The sequence below is a fragment of the Stegastes partitus genome, unplaced genomic scaffold (genome assembly GCF_000690725.1).
Source record: "Stegastes partitus isolate 25-593 unplaced genomic scaffold, Stegastes_partitus-1.0.2 Scaffold716, whole genome shotgun sequence".
Taxonomy (NCBI): Eukaryota; Metazoa; Chordata; class Actinopteri; family Pomacentridae; genus Stegastes; species Stegastes partitus.
In genome coordinates, this window is record NW_007578447.1 from 97,721 (window position 1) to 116,836 (window position 19,116).

Below are 19,116 nucleotides of genomic sequence, written 5' to 3' on the forward strand. Positions count from 1 at the left end.
GACGTAAGGCAGTTAGGTCCAATCTAGCTGTGAGGCGATGGTGCTAACCTCGAGCCACTGTGCAGCCTGAAATTCCGATGCAAATCAATAACTGGCAATGTTGTCAGTCAATAATGCATTAAGTGATACTGAGTGGATCGAGCTGAGTGGATATTTGCTGTGTAATAATGTTGCTGTTTTAGTCAACAAACACGATATGGGCTGCAAAGGTGGCTTTGTTGCACGTGTCACTAAAATAAAGGAAACCTGTCTGAGTTGACCTGACTTGTCTTAAACACGTGAGCTCTGGCCAGAGGTCATTAAGCGTCATTTAAGTCTTTGTCATGGTGGCCCATTGCTAGCTAAACCCCCACAGTGTTCTCTGTTTGCCAACACAGAACTGTCCGTCGTCCTTGTGACGCCTCCCCGGGTCACCGACCATAAAATGCTCCGCCTGCTGGAACAATCAGGTACTACAGCTAACCTACAATACAAACATTTTCTGACATGCATGTAGAAAAACCCGGTTTTCACCATCTTTTGGGGCTTGTGGAACCACAATACACCCTCATTTTTCTACACGACATTTTCGACAGCGCCATACCTTTACAAGGTCCAGGACCTCCTACCTAACATTAAAGACCAGTGTGAATACAGAAATGTCTTTCTTTTCTGATTGCATTGCAGAACCACTCAGTTGTCAAGCACACTGGATTAATTATAGTATTTTTTAATAAACTTGAAGTGTGTATTATCAAGAAGAGAGGCATCGGATTGGGACTTGGTATCGACAAAAGAACTTTTAGTCTTCTCTCAGAAGAATTGAGGTAAGTTAGATTAAGCACAAAGTACATGTTACCCTTTTCATGGGAGTAATAATACAATAGAATGCTTGGTAAGAAGTCAAACATATCTGGATTAAGGATTTTATTAGTAAAGTCCAATCCTTGAACTCAGCGACTTGAGTCTATTCATATTTTTTCAGCTCAGAAAAGAACAACACACTCAGGAAAGAACAATGAGGCCATGGATGCGCTGACATTTTAAAGAATGTCTGAACTTTGTGATGGAACTTCACACTGAAATTAAATCCCAGCTGTAAGCGCACCCTCATCCACGCTCACCCTGATCCTTATCGAGACCAGATCAGCCAGAAACCTCGCAAGGATCACTGAGAGACACACACACAGACCTGAACCTTTTGAGGACAGAGTGTGTTGAATCACAACAGCAAGAGGAAAGACACCGTGGCTGGGAGCGACTTTACCTCTGGACTGTGGCAGAGGGAGTGGCACTGAAAAGAAAGAGGAGGGTGTGTGTGACAGAGAGAGAGAGAAGGAGCTTTGCTTTCACGCCTTGCTGAGCAGTGAAAGAGTGTCTGTCACACAGGACAAGCCAAAAGACAGAGCGTAAAAGTTGGGCAAAAAAGAAAGAGACAAAGGGAAAAAGGGCAGAGGACGAGAAAGCCGGCGAGAAAGAACAGAGTTGGCTGAAAGCAGCTTCTGTCTTCCGTCCCACCCCCTGACTGTCTTCCCCTCCTCTCTGCTCGGACGGGAGCAAAAAAGGAAAAAGGAGTGCAGAGAGAGAGAGAGAGAGCTCAGCCTCGCTCGCTCTTTAGCGCAGGACTCAGGAATTTCCAGGACCTTTGGAGTTGTGAGCGCTCGCACACTCACATGCACATGCTGCTTTTCTCGTGGTGATACAAATCTCAAGAGAGAGGGAGTCCAAAAAAAAAAAAAAAAAGAAGAAAATCAGAGAGTAGCCCTTTCCAGCTCTTCCAGTGGACTATTTGACCATGATGGCACCTGCCAAGGGGAAAGTGACTCAGAGGGGCTGAGACGGGACACAGGCAGAAGAAGAAGAAGCTGCTGCTGATGAAGGTGAGATTCTGATTAAGTGATATAATCCCTGAAGCTCTCGCATCTCCCTGCATCTTTTCTAAGAGATTTTTAATTTATACCTGACGTAAGGAGTTGTGTGTGTTTGACTCTGGGCCAAGTGTGTTTTTATTTTTATTTTTTTACAATAAGTGAGACTTAAAAGACACTTTAGAGTAGTTTCTTGAATATTCCTGAATGCTGAAGCTGGGGAATTACCCCTGTGTAGGTGTTGGAATGGATCATTTGAACGTCTGTCAGCTGTGTTTGTGGTTTCATATCTGTGTTGGTCATTAGGGTGATTTCCATGCAGTAACACAATAGTAGTGCTGGACAGTGTGTGTGTGTGTGTGTGTGTGTGTGTGGACTTATTATTCTCAGAGGGAGTATGCAAGTGAGAGCATTTAGTGGGTTTGTTATCTTTAATTGGATTTGATCAGTGGGTGATTCATCTGAGCAGAAATCGGGAATGGAAAAGAGTTTGCATGCGTGTGGGTGCGTGTGTGTCTTGGATGTTTTATTTCCTGATGGTCCACCAGTGGAAGTGAGGGGGATTTAGCGGGAATTATTATTGCTTTCGCAGAAAACCTGTCTTTTTTCAGCTGGCAACGAGGAAGTTTTCAGCTTGACATGGTCTAATGGGGTTTTTGTGCATTGTTCAGAGGCTTGTACCTGAACAATATAGCATAATATGAATTTTTAATAGGCTATAAATTAGCGTTGCTTTGGTCCTTTCACACCTGCTGTTATTGTGCGATTCATCCCTCTAACCTCCATCCCGCCACACTCTGCCACTTTTGTTCTCTAATCTCATTTACTTTGGCTTTTTTTTCCTGCAGGTTTTCGCAGAAATCCCACAACTAATGACAGAAGCTTATCCCATGCCACGCTCATCTTTTCTCTCTTCTCTCATCCACATCCTCCCTCTGACTATTCATCTGTCTTTGCCGAGCTTTGTGCGCCTGTTCTCCTTTATACACTTTGGCTCTTTTCTTATTCTTCCTCACTGTCACTCAGAGGATCCTCCATGTTTTGTGTGTCACTGGGTGTTTTCAGGCTCACAGGTGTGCATTTTGTCTGTCATTTCAGCCATTCAGTCCTGTAATCCGTTGCTCTCACAGGCCTTTATAACCCCTCCATCCCAACTCCATCCTAAAACCTGCACGGTAACCCTGACATTACCACGCTGCTGTACTCGCACGTTAACCCTTCATTTACCTCGGCTGTGCGGGTTCAACAAAGGGTTACGTGCTAGTTATTGTGTGATGAGAAGCTCCAGCTGCCACCAAACATGTCCTAATGGGTTTTTATTGGAGACGTCCAGTTGACAAAGACACTCTTTCATGACAGGGAGCCACTGTTTGGCCCCTTTGCTTCTAGAAATCCTTATTTTTGAGAACATATAGGAAGTAGACGCTGGACTTTAAGATGGTGTTGACTCACTTGTGTGAAATTTGCTTCCATGGCGGTTTTGTAGCTTCTAGGTTTGCTTGTGCACTGTGCATGCACATTAGTGTTCCTGCTTGGCCCATTGGTTTTATTGGGATGATGTCATTCAAGTATAACTTTCCCTGAAGTTTTAAAAATATGAAATGTCTCATAAATAGAGTAAAAACCAACCTTGTTTACAGATAGGTGTCCTCTAACATACATTTCTATTTTATAATAGTGGTCTATGGAGGAACACTTTCTTGGACTGCAGTGATGTTTGTTGTTGTTGCAATACCACCAATGACCAATGGGAACATTTCCCAACAAGGCAATGAAAGCTGATAAATTAAAGTGATATTACTTGAGTCAATGTTGGTTGAGGTTCAAGACAACACGCTAGCAAATGCAAAGACTTTAGGGGTTTGGATGTAAAAGGAAGTTGTTGGTTCTCAGTCATGTTATAACACAGGTTAGCTTACAGCCGTCCACCTTCATCTGAAGGAAAAGGAACAACAATCTGGGTTCTGAGATGAACACTGACTAAGAAGAGAAGTGACAGGAGCCATCCATCTCAAACTGCCTGACAATCACTAAAGAGAGTATTTAGTCTATGGTGCCACTTTCCAGTCACTTACAATGCAGTCTTCAGGTCCTCTCCCAGACAGCTTAACATCCATTCACACTTTCGCTCGCTCTGACTTAACAACTCACATGATGGTTTCACGGGTCAGCGACTCACATGTGACCTCAGTGACTCTCTGGGTCCTAACGACCACACAAGAGTTTAAGCGCGTGAGACTCCCCACCGGTCAGCTAGAACTGAGGAGGCCTTTCAGATGAGAGATGAAATGTCTTCAATGAACTCTGGCATGGCCATTCGATTTTTAGATTTTGAAATGAGCGAGCTTGACAGATGATCTGTAGCTCACTCCTAATCTCTGCTAGATTCTCAAGGCCACATCAGCTGATACTAACGCCAGAAACTAAAACCTTTAAACCAATTTCTGGTGGCGATGCTACACTGTAGGTAATTCAACCACAGAGGGCTGACATATTTAGTTTTTCTTCTTTTAAAAACCTTGTGGGTCCTACAGTGTTGATGGAGGGCAAAGCTACATTGGTGGAGTTGAAGGCTGTTAGCGAGACTTGCGTGACTTAACTTTTCAATGACTTCTCTTAATGTAATTTAAAAAAGAAAGATCACCTCATGGCTGTATGCTTCCATCAGCTGCTTATGTTTATATCAATGTATGTCCAGGCTTCATATTTAACCTTCATTATTTCATCCTATTGGACATTTATGTGAAAGTTTGTCATAATTCATGGATGAATTCTTGAGTTGTGACCGAAAACGCATTTTGTGAAGTCGCAGTGACCTTTGATCAGTTCATCCTCAAATTCACATAAAGATTTGTGTAAAATTTGTTAAGAATGTCTTTGAGGCATTCAAGAGATGTCATGTTCACAACAGTTGGACAGATAGACATACAGATAACTTTAAAAAATAATGCGTCTGGCATCAGCTGTGCATTCAGCATACTGTCAGACGTAATGCTATCAGAACAAATTTTGGCAACAACATATCAGTAGTTCAATCCACACAAGGGCATTAGGGTAATGAGCATACAAAAGCTAGCTAGATTAGACTTTAGAAGTTTATTTGGCATTTTTAGTTATCAGCAGCTGCACTAGACTAGCAATATCCTCCCTGTGACTTAGCATATCTCTTTTCATTGAGCTTTATTTACATTTTAGTCTATTTAGCCCAAAATCTAGCCAGTTTTTCCATTTAGAGATGCTCAACCAGCCTTAATTAAAGTGTTTGGATCCCTTCTGCATTGTTCACAGTACAACTATATCAGCGCTGATTTTCTTCTTCTGGAGCTTCTCTACTTGATGCATGATGGTTGCTGCTGCTAAGCTAATCACTCCTTTTGTGTATCCTAAACACACGGCTGATGGTGTGTCAGGGTTCGTCCCAGCACAGACCGAACAGCAAAGTGGACGCTCATTTAACCGACTGTGTCTTGTGGGTTCAAGGTGGGTCTGCTGATTGCCTGGTGATGAATCGACCACCGAGGTAACTTTATGGTTAAGGTGGCTCCGCGCTGATCCGCTGCCACACCTTAAAACCCATTAACCCCGATCTCAACCCTTCCCCAGCGTAAAATCACATTAACCCTCCTCTTAACCTTTTCCTCAAACCACCAGGTCAGCAGGATTACAAAGATTTAGGAAAGTATGTCGCAATATCTACCGTTTACGTAGAGGCCACAGGATAAAAATCTTCTCCAGGACTGAGTCTTGGTTGCGTTTTTGCCCTTTTTTTTTAGTGTGAATCATGGAGCAAATAAAGGTAGAAGCGATGCGCAACATAGGACTGATGAGGATAGGTGTGTGTGAGAGAGAGAGAGCAGGCTGCTATGTCAGTTTTTCTTTGTTTGAAATATTTAATGAGTGTCTCTGCTCTCTTGAAATATTGACTTTTTTCCCATATAGCCAGAGGGGACAGACGGGAGAGGAGGTTGTTCTCTCATTCAAATAAAAAGCAAAAGGCTGTTAGCATCAAACTTTCATCGCTTTCTCTTTTTATTATTTATTTTTTGTTTTCCTTTTTGATCCTTCTGATTTAAAAAAAAAAAAAACTGCAACATGATACTTGCCCTTGATTAGGAAGCCACAGCTAATGAAGGGTGTAATGTGTGTGTCTGTATGTATGTGAGTGTGGGTGTAAGGAAGACAGAAAGTAGTGTGCAACTGTAGATTTTACGTGCTGTTGCAATATACGAGATGTACAATGTGTGAAACCCTGCATCTCCAAAACTGTGTGCATATGCTAGTATGTGTGTGTGCAATTTTAAGTTTATATATGCATTATTTTTATACTGTATTTGTGCAGAATCTGCAGCTTTTACATTCATTTCATGTCTGCAAAGGGTAAGATTAATTATCTGATTCTTACAGGTTTTAAAAAGATCTTTTTTTTTTTAAGCTCAAAGTGGCTCCATGAGATTTCTCTCACACGTCTAGAAGTTGCTGGTTTTAAAACTCTTTATAATAGATTTGCTGCAGTCGGCATTTTCCACAGTGAAATATGTGCACGATAACATATGCGAGAATTTTGACAACGATGGAAGAGCCTATATTGTAACCCCCTAAAGTTTCTGGGCGTTTTCTGCTGTTGGCTCATTTTTACTCACTGTGGGCTCATTTTTCATGCTAGTATAAAATCCTGCACCTCCATGGAAACAGCACAACTGTGGCTTAAGAAAACTCAAAAATGTCTTGAGTGCAATGTAACAAAGTTATAATGCCATAAAACATAAAAAAGAAAAAGATAAGATTGAATTTCTTATTATATATTTAACAAAAATATTTGAACCAACATGTACAACATTTCCCCAACTGCCCACATGTGCTACAGGCACTGGAAAAAAAACAGTGACTCTACATTATACAGATAATTTGCTACTTGTAGTTTTAATTTGTTTCCATATGTGTGTCTTATCTGTGTAAACACTGCCTGTAGTTCAACCCACTTCAGCCAAAAGAATCCCTAAATTCTGTCATTGGATTGTTTTCTTGCAACTGAGTCATGAAATGAAATGAAAAGAAAATACTTTATTTATCCCAGAAGGGAAATTCAATCTTGTAAAAGCTCACTTTTTTTTTTCTTAAATCAATATAACATATATTCTATAAAACAACAACAACAGTGTCCTCTGTGCTGTCATCAATGTTATCATCAATCATCCGAGTCATGAGTGGCATCAGATTTTAATTTTTTTTTTTTTTTTTTACAGAATCTGCATAAAACAGTCTCTTTTTCAGCAAATAATAAAACAAGACATGTACAGATCACAACTTTAAACTTTAGTTAGGTTTTCTGACCAAATCAGATGCAACACCTTTCAACCCACTGGCAGGTTTTTGGTTTCAGAGGGTTGAAGGCGTCATTTGATACGTGTAGACAACCGAAACAAATGGATGGATGGATGGATTGAAGACAATATAGTTGAACCTCAGGTCAGTGAAGATAGCTTCCTAAATTTATCACCGTGTTAAAAAGGCAGATAAGGGAGGTATTAGCTTAACTGATGTTCAAACTCAACCTTTTAAGGTAAAGAGATCCTAAAAGATAAAAACACAGGAGAGTGTGCGACACCCTGTTAGGATGGCAGCTTTCTTACAATGTGAAGGAGCAGTGAGGCCAATATTAGACACGATGAGCATGTAAAATATAAAAATGTACAAGATTCTGGTGAATATATCAGAAAGTTTTGGTACTGGTCTTCTAGCGCCCTGTGAGACGATGAATTACAGAACTGAATGGGTGAAAGACGACACATTTGAGGTCATAATTGTATAATCTTATAGTTTATTAGCATTCAGACGGACTAGAAAAGTGAAAAACAGAATAAAAAACATCTCTCTTACTTGGTTTACACTGATTTTCCATTCTTGTCAAAAAAAGAAGAGCTAAAAGTGAAAGATATTTAGATTGAATGTTAAAGCATAGTAAGTTTAATCCATATAAATCAACATTTTATAAAGAACATTTAGCATTTAACAAAATAAATCAAACTTTAATGGTTTGTTCGCCCAACATACCAACTCCGTTATGATATCTTGGGCCATAAATAACCGCTAATTAGCACAGTCTGAACCAAGGTGACCAACCAAAGCAAAACAATAATTCCTCATCGTCACAACACGTAAGGACCCACATAAGTTAAAAGGGACAATGCGACCAGGGAATTAGAGGTTAATTAGGATTATGTATGTGCACAGATGTTACACATGCAGGATGGTTAATGTTAGCACGACTCCATGTCCGATGACAGTCGATGACCCGAGGTAACGGTCAGGCTGAGGACAGGACGGTCATTTTCAGGTCACTGTTCACAGAATGTGAGACCTGGAACACTGGTTATGATCGATCTGTAGCTATTTCTGGGCTGTAAGGACACAAACATGAGCCATTATTTATGAGTGTTTATCATGTTAAAATTAAATTAAAGCTGCTTCCATCTTTTACATGGTGTCTCTTGTTCGAGTGATGATGTTCTGTAGGGCAGTTTTTATGAGCAGTTCTCCAGAGTCAGTTCGTCATGACTGGTGAAATATGTCAAAATAAGAGCGTCAAAACGTCACATGACTCATGCATAGTTTATCTATAGAGGCCTTTTTATAGACAAGCAGATCACACTACTTGCTTGACATGAACAAGACTCATCTTCATATCTTATATTTACTGCGACTCCAACCACCGCTTGTCTCTACTTTAGTGATACAGATATTAAAGTGATCATACAGTTTACCAGCCGGTCATTAATTCTGATATGGGTGTCTTAATCGAAACCATAACAGAAGATGTAGTTTGATGTCATACTGATCATGGGAGTTGTTGTCTTCATCAGCAATGAAGAAGAACATCTAAGTGTTGTCAAGCAGACATCCATCATGTTTATGGATGACGTCATATATCAAAGTTATTCAGTTTGATATTCATGTCAAATCATTTCAGTCCGATGAAATAGCTGTTACGTAACGGAAAACCCCACAAAATAGGCTGACTGTTCATACAGCTACTTAATCCTTGTTCAAAACAATCACACTAAAATAATTATGATCCATCAGAAGCCAGCAAAACAAACAATAGAACGAACAGAGCGGCTAGCCTACTTCTACTTCTTCTTCCTTCCGCACCCTCTGAGGAATCATTCAGTATTTAACCTGTTTTTTTTTTTTCTGTTATGATGCTGCTGACAGGCGACCAGAATGAAACGCACAGTTATGTTTGGTGTGAACGTTGTAGGAAACATTTAGGTCAACGTAAGTACTCAAGTCAAGAAAATATGTAACATCAGTCCAGTTGGTTTTAGACATTTTATTTCGGAAATATTATATATTTTACCTTAAGTAGCAAAAGATGAATCAGCTAAGAATTGAAGCTCTTCAGTGCATTGCTCTGGTCATCCATCCATCCATCCATCCATCCATCCATCCATCCATTTAGGCAGGTTCAAAACAGATATTTAAAGACACTTGACAGTACATATTGCGGTTAATTTGCATTTTTATTGCTGTGCTTTCCAGTGTTGGATTGCTGTTATCAGTTCAGCTGATTTTTGAGACTAAAACACGTCTACAGTCAAATTCAATCTAACAGTCATTTAGTCAGTTAACAGTCCAACATTTGTTCTCTTCTTGAAAAATCTACACTAGTCAAACCCCACCAATGATTATATGACTGTATATTGTAAATAAACTGTATTTTGGCACATGACATGGTCCCCTCTAAAGCTTCACCTCCAACACCGTCCTTTCACCACCTCCCCGTCCTCTTCCTCTTCTTTTACAAACACACAAACATGCACACACACACTTGCTGTCCCTCCTTATTCCTTCTCTCCTCCTCCAACGCTCCGCTCTACCCGCCGCTGTAGCAGAACGGCCTCTCCTTTGCCAGACTGACCTGTAATTGCACTCTCCATTCGTACGGGTGTGTGCGTGTGCACGCGTGGAGGCGGGTGCGTGAGTTTGGACTCGGGGCCTGTCCCGTCCCATCACCTTGAGCAGTCATGCGGTGTTGAAGGTGAGGTGGAATTAGTAGGCTTTACACAGGAAGATGGGAAAATAACGAGATACTCACCATCCCTGTCACACACACACACACACACACACACGAGCACCGCTATAGTTTCAGGAACTCTCTACACACAAACACACACTGTCCCGGAGGAGTGCTTGAGGGGCTTATGCAGAGGATTTTGCTGTTCTGCAGTGTGCCTGTCAGATAAGGAAAGGAGACGCAGGCCTGCCTGGTGACACGCCACTGAGCGTGTGCGGTGCAGCCTCTTCTCCTTCCCCTTTCCCTCTTTAACCTGTCACTCAAGTACCTGCTACCCTCTGCTGCCGCCGGTGATGATACCACACCGTATCTCATTTAGTGAACTCGTAGAAGGCGCACACCAACAGGGATTTTCCCGTTGAATCCCATCACACCTCATCTAGCTCTGACTGGCTGCTTTGGCCAAGATTAACCTGCTCTAATGAGAAGACCACAGGGCAGCATATATCAGTAGGTGAACCGCTGCTAGTTTGCTCTGCTGTCTTTCTCCCTTCCATTCCCTTCCTCTCTCGGACAGTTCTTCCTCCCCTCTCCTCTTTGTACCCCTCCTTATTACCCCCCCTCCATTTTTCCTCCCTCCTCTCTTCTCACCACCTGTAATCCTGCTTACCGCTGTTCTGCAGCTGCTCGGGATCACAGATGGAAAAAGAAATGGAAAGCACAGAGAGAGTTTGCGAAGCACATTCGTAGCGAGGGTCAAACCCTGCTGCTGATTTTTCAGTGTTATTTTCATTACTCTTTATTTTGATGCCAGTTTTTTTGGCAGGGGCGAGTCCGTATTGCCAGCAGTAATTCGGTGCATTGATCTGGTCCACGGGCGAGCCGCTTGGTAAGAAAATGGGCACTCTGCCACAAATTCCAGCCTCTCACCGTCCTCACTCCGTTCCCTCCTATTAAATCCTGCCATACAGCTGCTGCCACGCCTACGCCATCAGCCCTTCGTTCCTCTTTACTCTCCATCACCTCTGCTGTTGTGTCTTCCTGTTAGTGCCACATTCAATCCCATGTAAAAAAAAAAAAAAAACAAATCTAGTTAAGACTTCTAGCCAAACTGGTGATCGGGATGTTTGATATTGTTCTGCAAAAATGAATGTTTTTGTCCCATAAGACAGATCTCACCTGATGTAGCTAAAGAGGCTGCAGCAGATGGTAAATTGAGTGCATCTGTGTATGATTTGGCTCACAGACTGGCCGCAGCAAACTACCATGTAAAATACATTCCTGACCGTTGCAGACTAATTTAATATCTTGCCCACGGACAGGAGGGACCCTGGATTGAACCGACCACGCTTAAATTATTGGGCAGACTTCTGTACCTGTCGAACTATGAACACAACATTCAAAACTGGAATTAACTTAAACCAGTTGTTGCTTTTTAAATAATTTCAGCCATTGTTGCAGGACAAGCCCTTACATTTGAATTTTTTTCTTTTTTACAGAACTGAACCTGCTCGAAGTGTCCCCTTGTTTTGTCTATGCTGGGATGTACTCCCCAGTAACATTTAAAGAATAGCTCCAGTTGTATTCATGCCTGATTGGATGGTTGCCCTCACCTCCTTCCTCCATCAGGCACCTCCCACCCTTTACCTTTTACGTCCTTATATGTATTATTTTGCAGATTCCATGCAAGTTGCAGAGTGTTTTGTTCTGTGTACATTCGCCACTTCCATAGCCACCCCCGTCTCGTGCCTCTGCCCTTGGCCTTGTCCTGCCTCAGCCCCGAACCCACCTCCATCTCCACCATCTCCGCCCTCTCTCCCAGCACCATCCCCCAGCTCAGCCTCTTGGCAGCTCCTCCAGGCAGGCTAATTGACTCAGTCCCAGGAGGGGAGGGGATCATGCCACATTTCTAATTTGGCTTCCCCTCCTCCAGATAAAAGCTGCATCCCTCCATCCTTCAACCTCCCCCTCTATCAATCTACCCCCTAATTCCTTACTTATTGTTGCATTTAATGCTTTATTTTACAGTTAAGGCACCTAAAGCATAAAAAAAAATCTATGTTTTGTTTGTCTGGTTCTTGGTATTTTTCCTTTTGACATCTTTCTTTTTTCCCCCTCTAACCGGCTGTCTACATGACTGCCAGCCTCCAAATACAGACGTTATAGACAACTGAATACATGAAAGGACAGATAGACACACACTCTCAGAGCTCAGCACCCCGCCTTTGCTCACCATGGGGTTCACCTTCAGAAAGCCTCCATCTCCACAAAACGCACCTGGGGACTTCGATGGGTGTGTCTCAGTGTGTGTTTGTGTGTGTGTGTACAAGTGTGCGTCTATAAGCTTCATCCCACTGACGAGCAGACAGATGGAGAACAAAGACATTTTGTTATTGATCGCCGGAATCAGCAGAAATAATCTGAAAAAATTCAACTTGTGGAAATCAAACAACATTTGAAAACATGTTTGCATGTTTTTTTTGTGTGTATTTCTGCAGTGCTGTCGGTTCTACAGTGTATTGTTTAAGTGTGCAAATCCAACGCATATGATTTGATATCAAGGTGTTGTGTGTTAGTTCTGTATCTCTACAACAGAGAGGTGGAGGAAACCTCAAGAGCATTGACCAAAGGAGGAGTTTTGAAGTACTGTGGCTGATATTAAACACACAAAGCAAAACAACAGCACAGCACACCCTCACCCTGACAGAAGCATGTTTGGTATGTAGCAGTAGCCGTGGCCGTTAGTGAAATGGCATTTTCAGATGGACAGATAGGTATTCTAGCTGGAGGCTTGGGGTCGGCCGGTGTTGTGGAAAAGACATTTGACAAGCAGAGAGTTGTTACCTACAGTGCGGCAAGTGGAAAGACTTCAGCTGCTGCTCTGCACATTCGCAGAAGAGTGGAAAGTACATTTCTGATGGTAAACAACAAGTGATGGCCGCTTGGACAAAGAGTTTTGAGCAGGTTTTGCTTTATTCCAAAATAAAAAAAACCTAATTGGCCTTGAGTGCGTTTGCCATTTGATAAAAAATAAAAAACTTAAGTTGGAGCTTGAGGAAATTCTACAACAGCAGAGACCCAGAGTCAGTTCCACGACGGACCTTTCTCCACAAACTAAGCAGTAGTGTTTATGGGTGGGAAGCCAGTGAGGGATCATGCCTCTAGAGCACTAAAAACCTGCCCAATCAGTGTGTAACGTCAGGAGAATTTCTTATATTTGGTTCTGTAAAGTTACCAACAGTTGTCCTGATGCAGCCTCCCCCCCCCACTTCTAACACTGGCAAGGTGGTGGAGGGAGGAGTTTTAGATTGTGTCTGGCCAGCCGACAGCCACTTCTGTTGCCCTCAAGGACGCTGATGAGGACATCTGGAAGGAGTGTGCAGGAGAGATACCCTCCCTAATACTCAAACGAGGATCTGATTAGGACGCCTCTTGGATTCCTCCCTGTGGAGATGCTTTTGGCAAGTCTAGTTTTAGCGAGATCCCCGTGACACGAAGCCATAAGACACCGTTATATCAACCTTACAAACACAGCAACTCTGTGGTAAAAGCATTTTACAGCAACACGATGAACTGACATATGTGCACGATTTATCGGAACAAAAGCATCTTCACACGTATTAAAGATAAGGCAGGTTTTGCCGCAAGCGTTCACCTTCTCACGCGTACCTTATGTTGCTTTAATGGCCCAGAGATGTCATTAAACGTCCCAGATGAGTAGCCACGAATAAATACACATTAAAAATGGGACAGAGATTCATTTTCCTGGACAGCCTTTAATGTGACCACTAACTACACAATTGCGAGTTGGCTGGTGTCTTCTGTGTGGGTGAGGGTGGCTTCAAACAGCAAAGATCTTTCATGCTTCAGGTCCCATATGTTTCTATACCGCTCATTGCATCCCTCATTAGCCGTGGTGTTGTGTGTGTCTTCTAATGAGCAGCTGAAAATGTGAATTCTCAGGCTGATGAAAGCCGTAGACTCCCGCTGCATATTGCATATATGCATTTAATTGCCCACATATAAAAAAAAAAAGCAAAGTGCATGAATTGTGATGCCTATCTATGTGATGGTGGGACAATATGTATAACTGATTACTCGCCTGTTGAATGTGACTTTGTAGAGGGAGAGGAGAACTGGAGGTGGCGGGTGAGATTGAGAGCTGGAATTGGAAGAAAGAGAGACGAATAGTTTTTGAAAACAGTGATGGATTAGTGTGAAACTTGCTGCAGCAGGTTGTCTCTAGTCGTTCCTCTCTAGCTGCTTCTATGATGTAATGCTGATGGACAGCGGTGCAATTAGAGCTACTGTTCTGAGAAAGAAAAAGGGAGGTAACGGGTCACTTTATTCTTCGTCTTTAGGCCGAGTCCCCTCTGCTCTGTCTCAGCTTCTTTTGTTTTTTTACTCTTAAAATCTTCCCTCTACACTTCACCTGCCCCATTTCTAGTCTTCTTGTCTCTCTTTAACCACTTTGGTGACCTTTTTATCTCATAATGGAAGGGGATGGGATGAAAAGGAGGATTCAGAAGAAAGGAAGAGGCGGCTGAAGAAGGATAGGAAGGGGAGGTAATGAGGGAAGTTAAACTCGGTCAGAAGATCTGTTCATAAGCTGAGAGTCAGAGGTCAGTGGACGGCGGTCAATCTACCTGAAGGCCACATAAACAAACCTGTATCCTCTCACTCACTGCTTATCTGCCTTTTGCTCACATTTTTGCACATAAATGCGTTTTAAAGCGTCCATCGTGTGACCGTGTTTCTTCTACAATCAACAGCAGAAGTAATTTATGACGTAGTTTCTGTTTTTCACTCAAAAACTAAATCTCTCCACAGACATCAGATTTTAACTCTTGAGATGTGTGTTTGTGAGTGTGTAGTCCTTTGTGTGCGTCCGTCTGCGTTTTTGACGGAAATGGTGACGGATGAAAGCAGAGGGCATAATGAGTGACCAGCATTCTGCAGGGAGTTTAGTCTGTGTGTGGAAGATATACGTGGAAAGGAAAAGAAAAGAGCAAGCTGTGACACGCTGAACACCAAAAGGTTTCACCTACATACCTGGACACACCTTCACTCTACAGACGCACATAATGTCTAGTAACACCTAAAAGCAACTGTGCTTATGCTTTCAATAGGCGCTTATGTTTGTGTAAAAGTATAAAAGCATTTCAATGTGCTGGAAAACCTCAAACTCAACATGTAAAATCAGCATGTTTGTGCTTTTTTGGAGGATTTTTAAAGCTTTAAAAGAAATAAATCTGCAACATATGCTTTGAATTCTTCATTTAATTGTATAGACAGCATTTTTATTTAATGGCAAGCAGTACTTTAAGCTAACAGAGGGACATCCTGCCAACACACACCATCGTCTAACCGTGTCATCAGTCCTGCAGGGCTGCTGTGTGGAAGTGGAGGTTTAGCAGCAGGGTATAAATCCACGCTGACACACTGATGCTCACTTCCCGACTGGCAAAAAAAAAAAAAAAAGTCATGCGCAATTATTGGCCAAGTAAGCGAGACCTCTCTGAAAGCCAACGAACCGCGGGGGTGTAAAAGTAAAACCACATCCATCCCATGCTGTGTGTCGTGATCTCTCAGGCGGCTGCATGTGAGACCCTGTCATCCATCCTCCATGTGAGACCCTGTAAACATTCTGTCAGTTCATTTCTGCACCTCGATGAGCTGAGCTGCATGTGACGCTGCAAGTCACAGCTCTGCTTTAAAAGTCTGTACGGGAAAACATTTTTATAACCAAATCATTTATTGATAAATCTGGAAGTTTAAGCACAGAGCTGACTTCAACTAAGCAGTCACAATCAGTGTTTTTCTACAGTTTCATTCTTATGATTTGCTGTCAAGGAATCAGTGAGACACGTTTCAGCACTCTAATAATAGTGCGTCTAATAAACAACTATGTATATCTGAATTATATTGCACATGGTGTTAATATGCCACAATAAAATAAAAAGAACGCAAATGTCAGCACACACTAATAGACAATACACCTTTTGTCTCACTTTTCAGTCTAAAAAAAGAAAAACACTATGAGGGAAATTGATGAAGCATCTTGGAAAATGAAGGAGACTGGAATTAGTGGCCAATCCTGGACAATTACATATTACCCAAGTTTCGTTTTCACGTCATTTCACTGCATTTGTCACGTTACAAAGCTCTGTTTTAGATCTGGGATGAGATTTCACATGCACCTAACGCACACGACCGGAAGAATTTACAGATATAATCTTGTTTACTTTCCCTTTATCAGTGATCACAATCTGTGATAATGTTTGTGATGGCAACTACTGCGATAACAACTGATAACAGCCCACTGGCTTATAAAGTCTACGCCCGACTCTTAGTTAGACTTAGGTTAGATTGATGAATGTGTGACTCTGCCCACATGACTCGTTTGTAATGTGCCGTGTGATCACAAAAATTAACCAGTCCCTAGTGAGGATTAAGCGGTGTATAGATAATGGATGGAGTCTATCCCAGCTGACTCAGGGTGAGGGCAGGGGACACCTGGACAGGTAACCAGTCTATCACAGGGCTACACTTAGAGACAGACAACCAAGCACACTCACATTCACATCTACAGACAATTTAGAATCACCAATTAACCTCAACATGTTTTTTGGACTGTGTGGGAGGAAGAACCTGGAGAGAACCCACGCTGCACGGGGAGAACATGGAGACTCCACGCAGAAAGATCCTGGGTGTCCTCACCGGGAAGCGAACTGGCGACCTTCTTGCTGCGAGGCAACAATGCTAACCACTGAGCCACCTTGCAGCCGTCTATATGAATATATACAAAAAATAAAATAAAAAAAATAAAAAAAGTGGACTAATCTGTCAGTTATGTGGCAAAAATACTGGAACTTTTTGAGCCCAGAGTGAGTACAAATGCCTCAGGACCAAAACATTTAAAGGCTTAACACACATTATGTTTATTTGATCACCACTGCTGGACTGAATGAAATTAATTTGAAACTAAATCTTCTAAACTGCAGGCTGTGATTCGAGACCTAATCTCTGGTAGTTCGTACCTCATTTAATAAAGTAAATAAGCAGCGATCATCACCATCAGGCCTGTCGAACAGGGTCCGTGGGGAGAAAAAGTACATCCATGGGCCATGAGATGAGTTTATTATGAAGGAAGGACCAGGAAAAGGAAAGGAAGCATGAAGAGTCAAATCTGCTGAATCCAACCCTGTATTCGGTTTCTGGCCTCTCGTCCTTCTCGCTGCTCTTCTTTCCATCCTGACATGAAATAGTCATTAGGTGTACTGGTAATTCAGCCCAGCCGTCTTTCCACATTAGCTAATGTGCATCAGAAACGTCAGGAGTGTGTGTGTGTGTGTTCATGTATACAGTATCTGCAACCCTGTATCTGCAGGTCTGTGTGGTTCTGTCAGGACTTCAGCTCAGCGCGTATGTGTTTCTACGTCAGGCAGTTCGCATGACATGGTTTTCTGTTCTACGGTCGACAGGTGCTAAATAATAAAAGCACCGGGAACAAGTAGGAGGAGAGGAAAAGACAAGACAGAAATACACAAAAAGAAGAGACGAGGAGAGTCAAGAATAGAAGATGTGGAAGAGGGATGAAGGAAACACAGGAAAGAAGAGAAGTTAAACTCTAAAACTACCCTCCTTTGTTTAGGTCGTCTCTTCCTCCGCTCATAAAGACATTCTTCTTCAATCCCTCTCTCAGCTGCTGTCGGTGAATCGTGCCAAGCAGCAGCAGCAGCTCCTGTCGTTATGGAAGAGAGCCGAGTTTTGAAAAAGGGGAGGAAAAAGCTGTGCTGTAGGCCATGACTGATGGTTTGTTGGTGTTGTGTGTCTTGTGTGTGAATAAGGTAATTTCGCCCTTTGAAACGTGAACTCCTGCTACAAAGAGAGAGAGAGTAGTGGGGGTATTGCAGAAAACGGAAAAGAGAGACACAAAGGGGAGAAAGACATCACAAGGTGACATCGGATGTCAGGTTTCTGTCTGTCGCCTCTCTGTCTGTACTCCTGCACAGGATTTATCGGTTTTTAAACTTACAGGTGCATTCTCAGCTGATTGCCACTTCATATTTGGATTCGTGTCTCATTAACAATAAAGGTACACCTGCATCTGATGAAGTGGACGTGCTCTGCTCAGCGTTAAGCACAGTGTGTAATGACAGCGTGTCAACAGAAAGCGTCAGCCATCCGCCAGTGTTGCGTTTCATTGATTCAAGCAGATCTGAGACAGCTGTACTCAGGGGCCCCTCGGTAACTCTATACACGGCACACACATGGACTCAGAGGTGCACACCTGGGCACAGTGGATCCTACCCCAAGGGCAGCTCGGAGTGGGACAGCTGTGAGCGGAGAAGGGGGCCAAGATAAACTGCAGGAGGAGCTAAATGCTACCGAGAAACTGAGCAGCTACCGCGATGCAGCGCTACTGTGTGACTGTGTGAGCGCTGGTTGTAGCGTGAACACATGACGGCTGCTGATTAACTTTGACTAAAGTGAAGACATTACTGTCAGCATTTGTTCCATTATAGTCAGATTTTGTTGATTTTTCTCTAGACAGTATGAAAATCATATTACTTCCAGCATTCATGTTAAAGGTTCCAAATTGTGCCCTTTTTCAGCAAATTAATGAAAGTCTCACATATCCTGAGCATGTTTCTTTTGATTTCAGCTGAAAATTTCACTGTAGTTTTGAATGCACTTGAGCTGCTGCTGTTCTGAGTGATTTTAAAATTTACAGCACAACAAAAGAAGCCACCAGAGACTCTCAGCCATCCGTAAACAAACAGGACTTCATGTTTCCTCCCAGTTCCTTGTGTTGCTGTATCAAAGCATCATCCAGTCCATCCTCCTGTATTGCTCCACCTGCTTCTACAACATGCTCACTGTTACAAACCAAACCAAACTCATGACCACCATAGCCTCCAAAGTAGTCGATCTTCCCACACCAAACCTCACAGAATTAAACAACAGCTCCATTACACGAATTACAAACATAATAGAACAGGACACTAAACACATACTTCGTCCTCGTCCCCTCAGGACACAGATACAGAACACTAAGATGCAGACGAGCATGACTAGGGAAACGCCCAATGCCATCCATTATTGCAACACTTGAAAGGCCAAGGTGATATGGACAGAGCGAAAACCACACAGATATGTGAACAGTGTTTGATAGAATGTGGGTTTTTGTAGAATGTGTGTCCTGTTAATGTAAATCAAGTGGAATGATGCTGTGGAAAAGAATTTCCCCAC

At 42.5% G+C, this 19,116-nt stretch overlaps 1 protein-coding gene across 2 annotated transcripts in view; it reads left to right on the top strand.

Annotated features, from left to right (window-relative positions):
* The first annotated feature begins 1,315 nt into the window (after window positions 1-1,315).
* Window positions 1,316-19,116, top strand: part of sema3b (sema domain, immunoglobulin domain (Ig), short basic domain, secreted, (semaphorin) 3B) — an 82,825-nt gene continuing 65,024 nt past the window's right edge. The window contains exon 1 of one of the 2 annotated variants that reach the window (XM_008291091.1): window positions 1,316-1,859. The gene's annotated coding sequence lies outside the window, so the exon portion shown is untranslated. Of the gene's footprint in view, window positions 1,860-9,679; window positions 9,886-19,116 lie in introns of those variants that run through there. The other variant, XM_008291092.1, reaches the window with a different exon arrangement.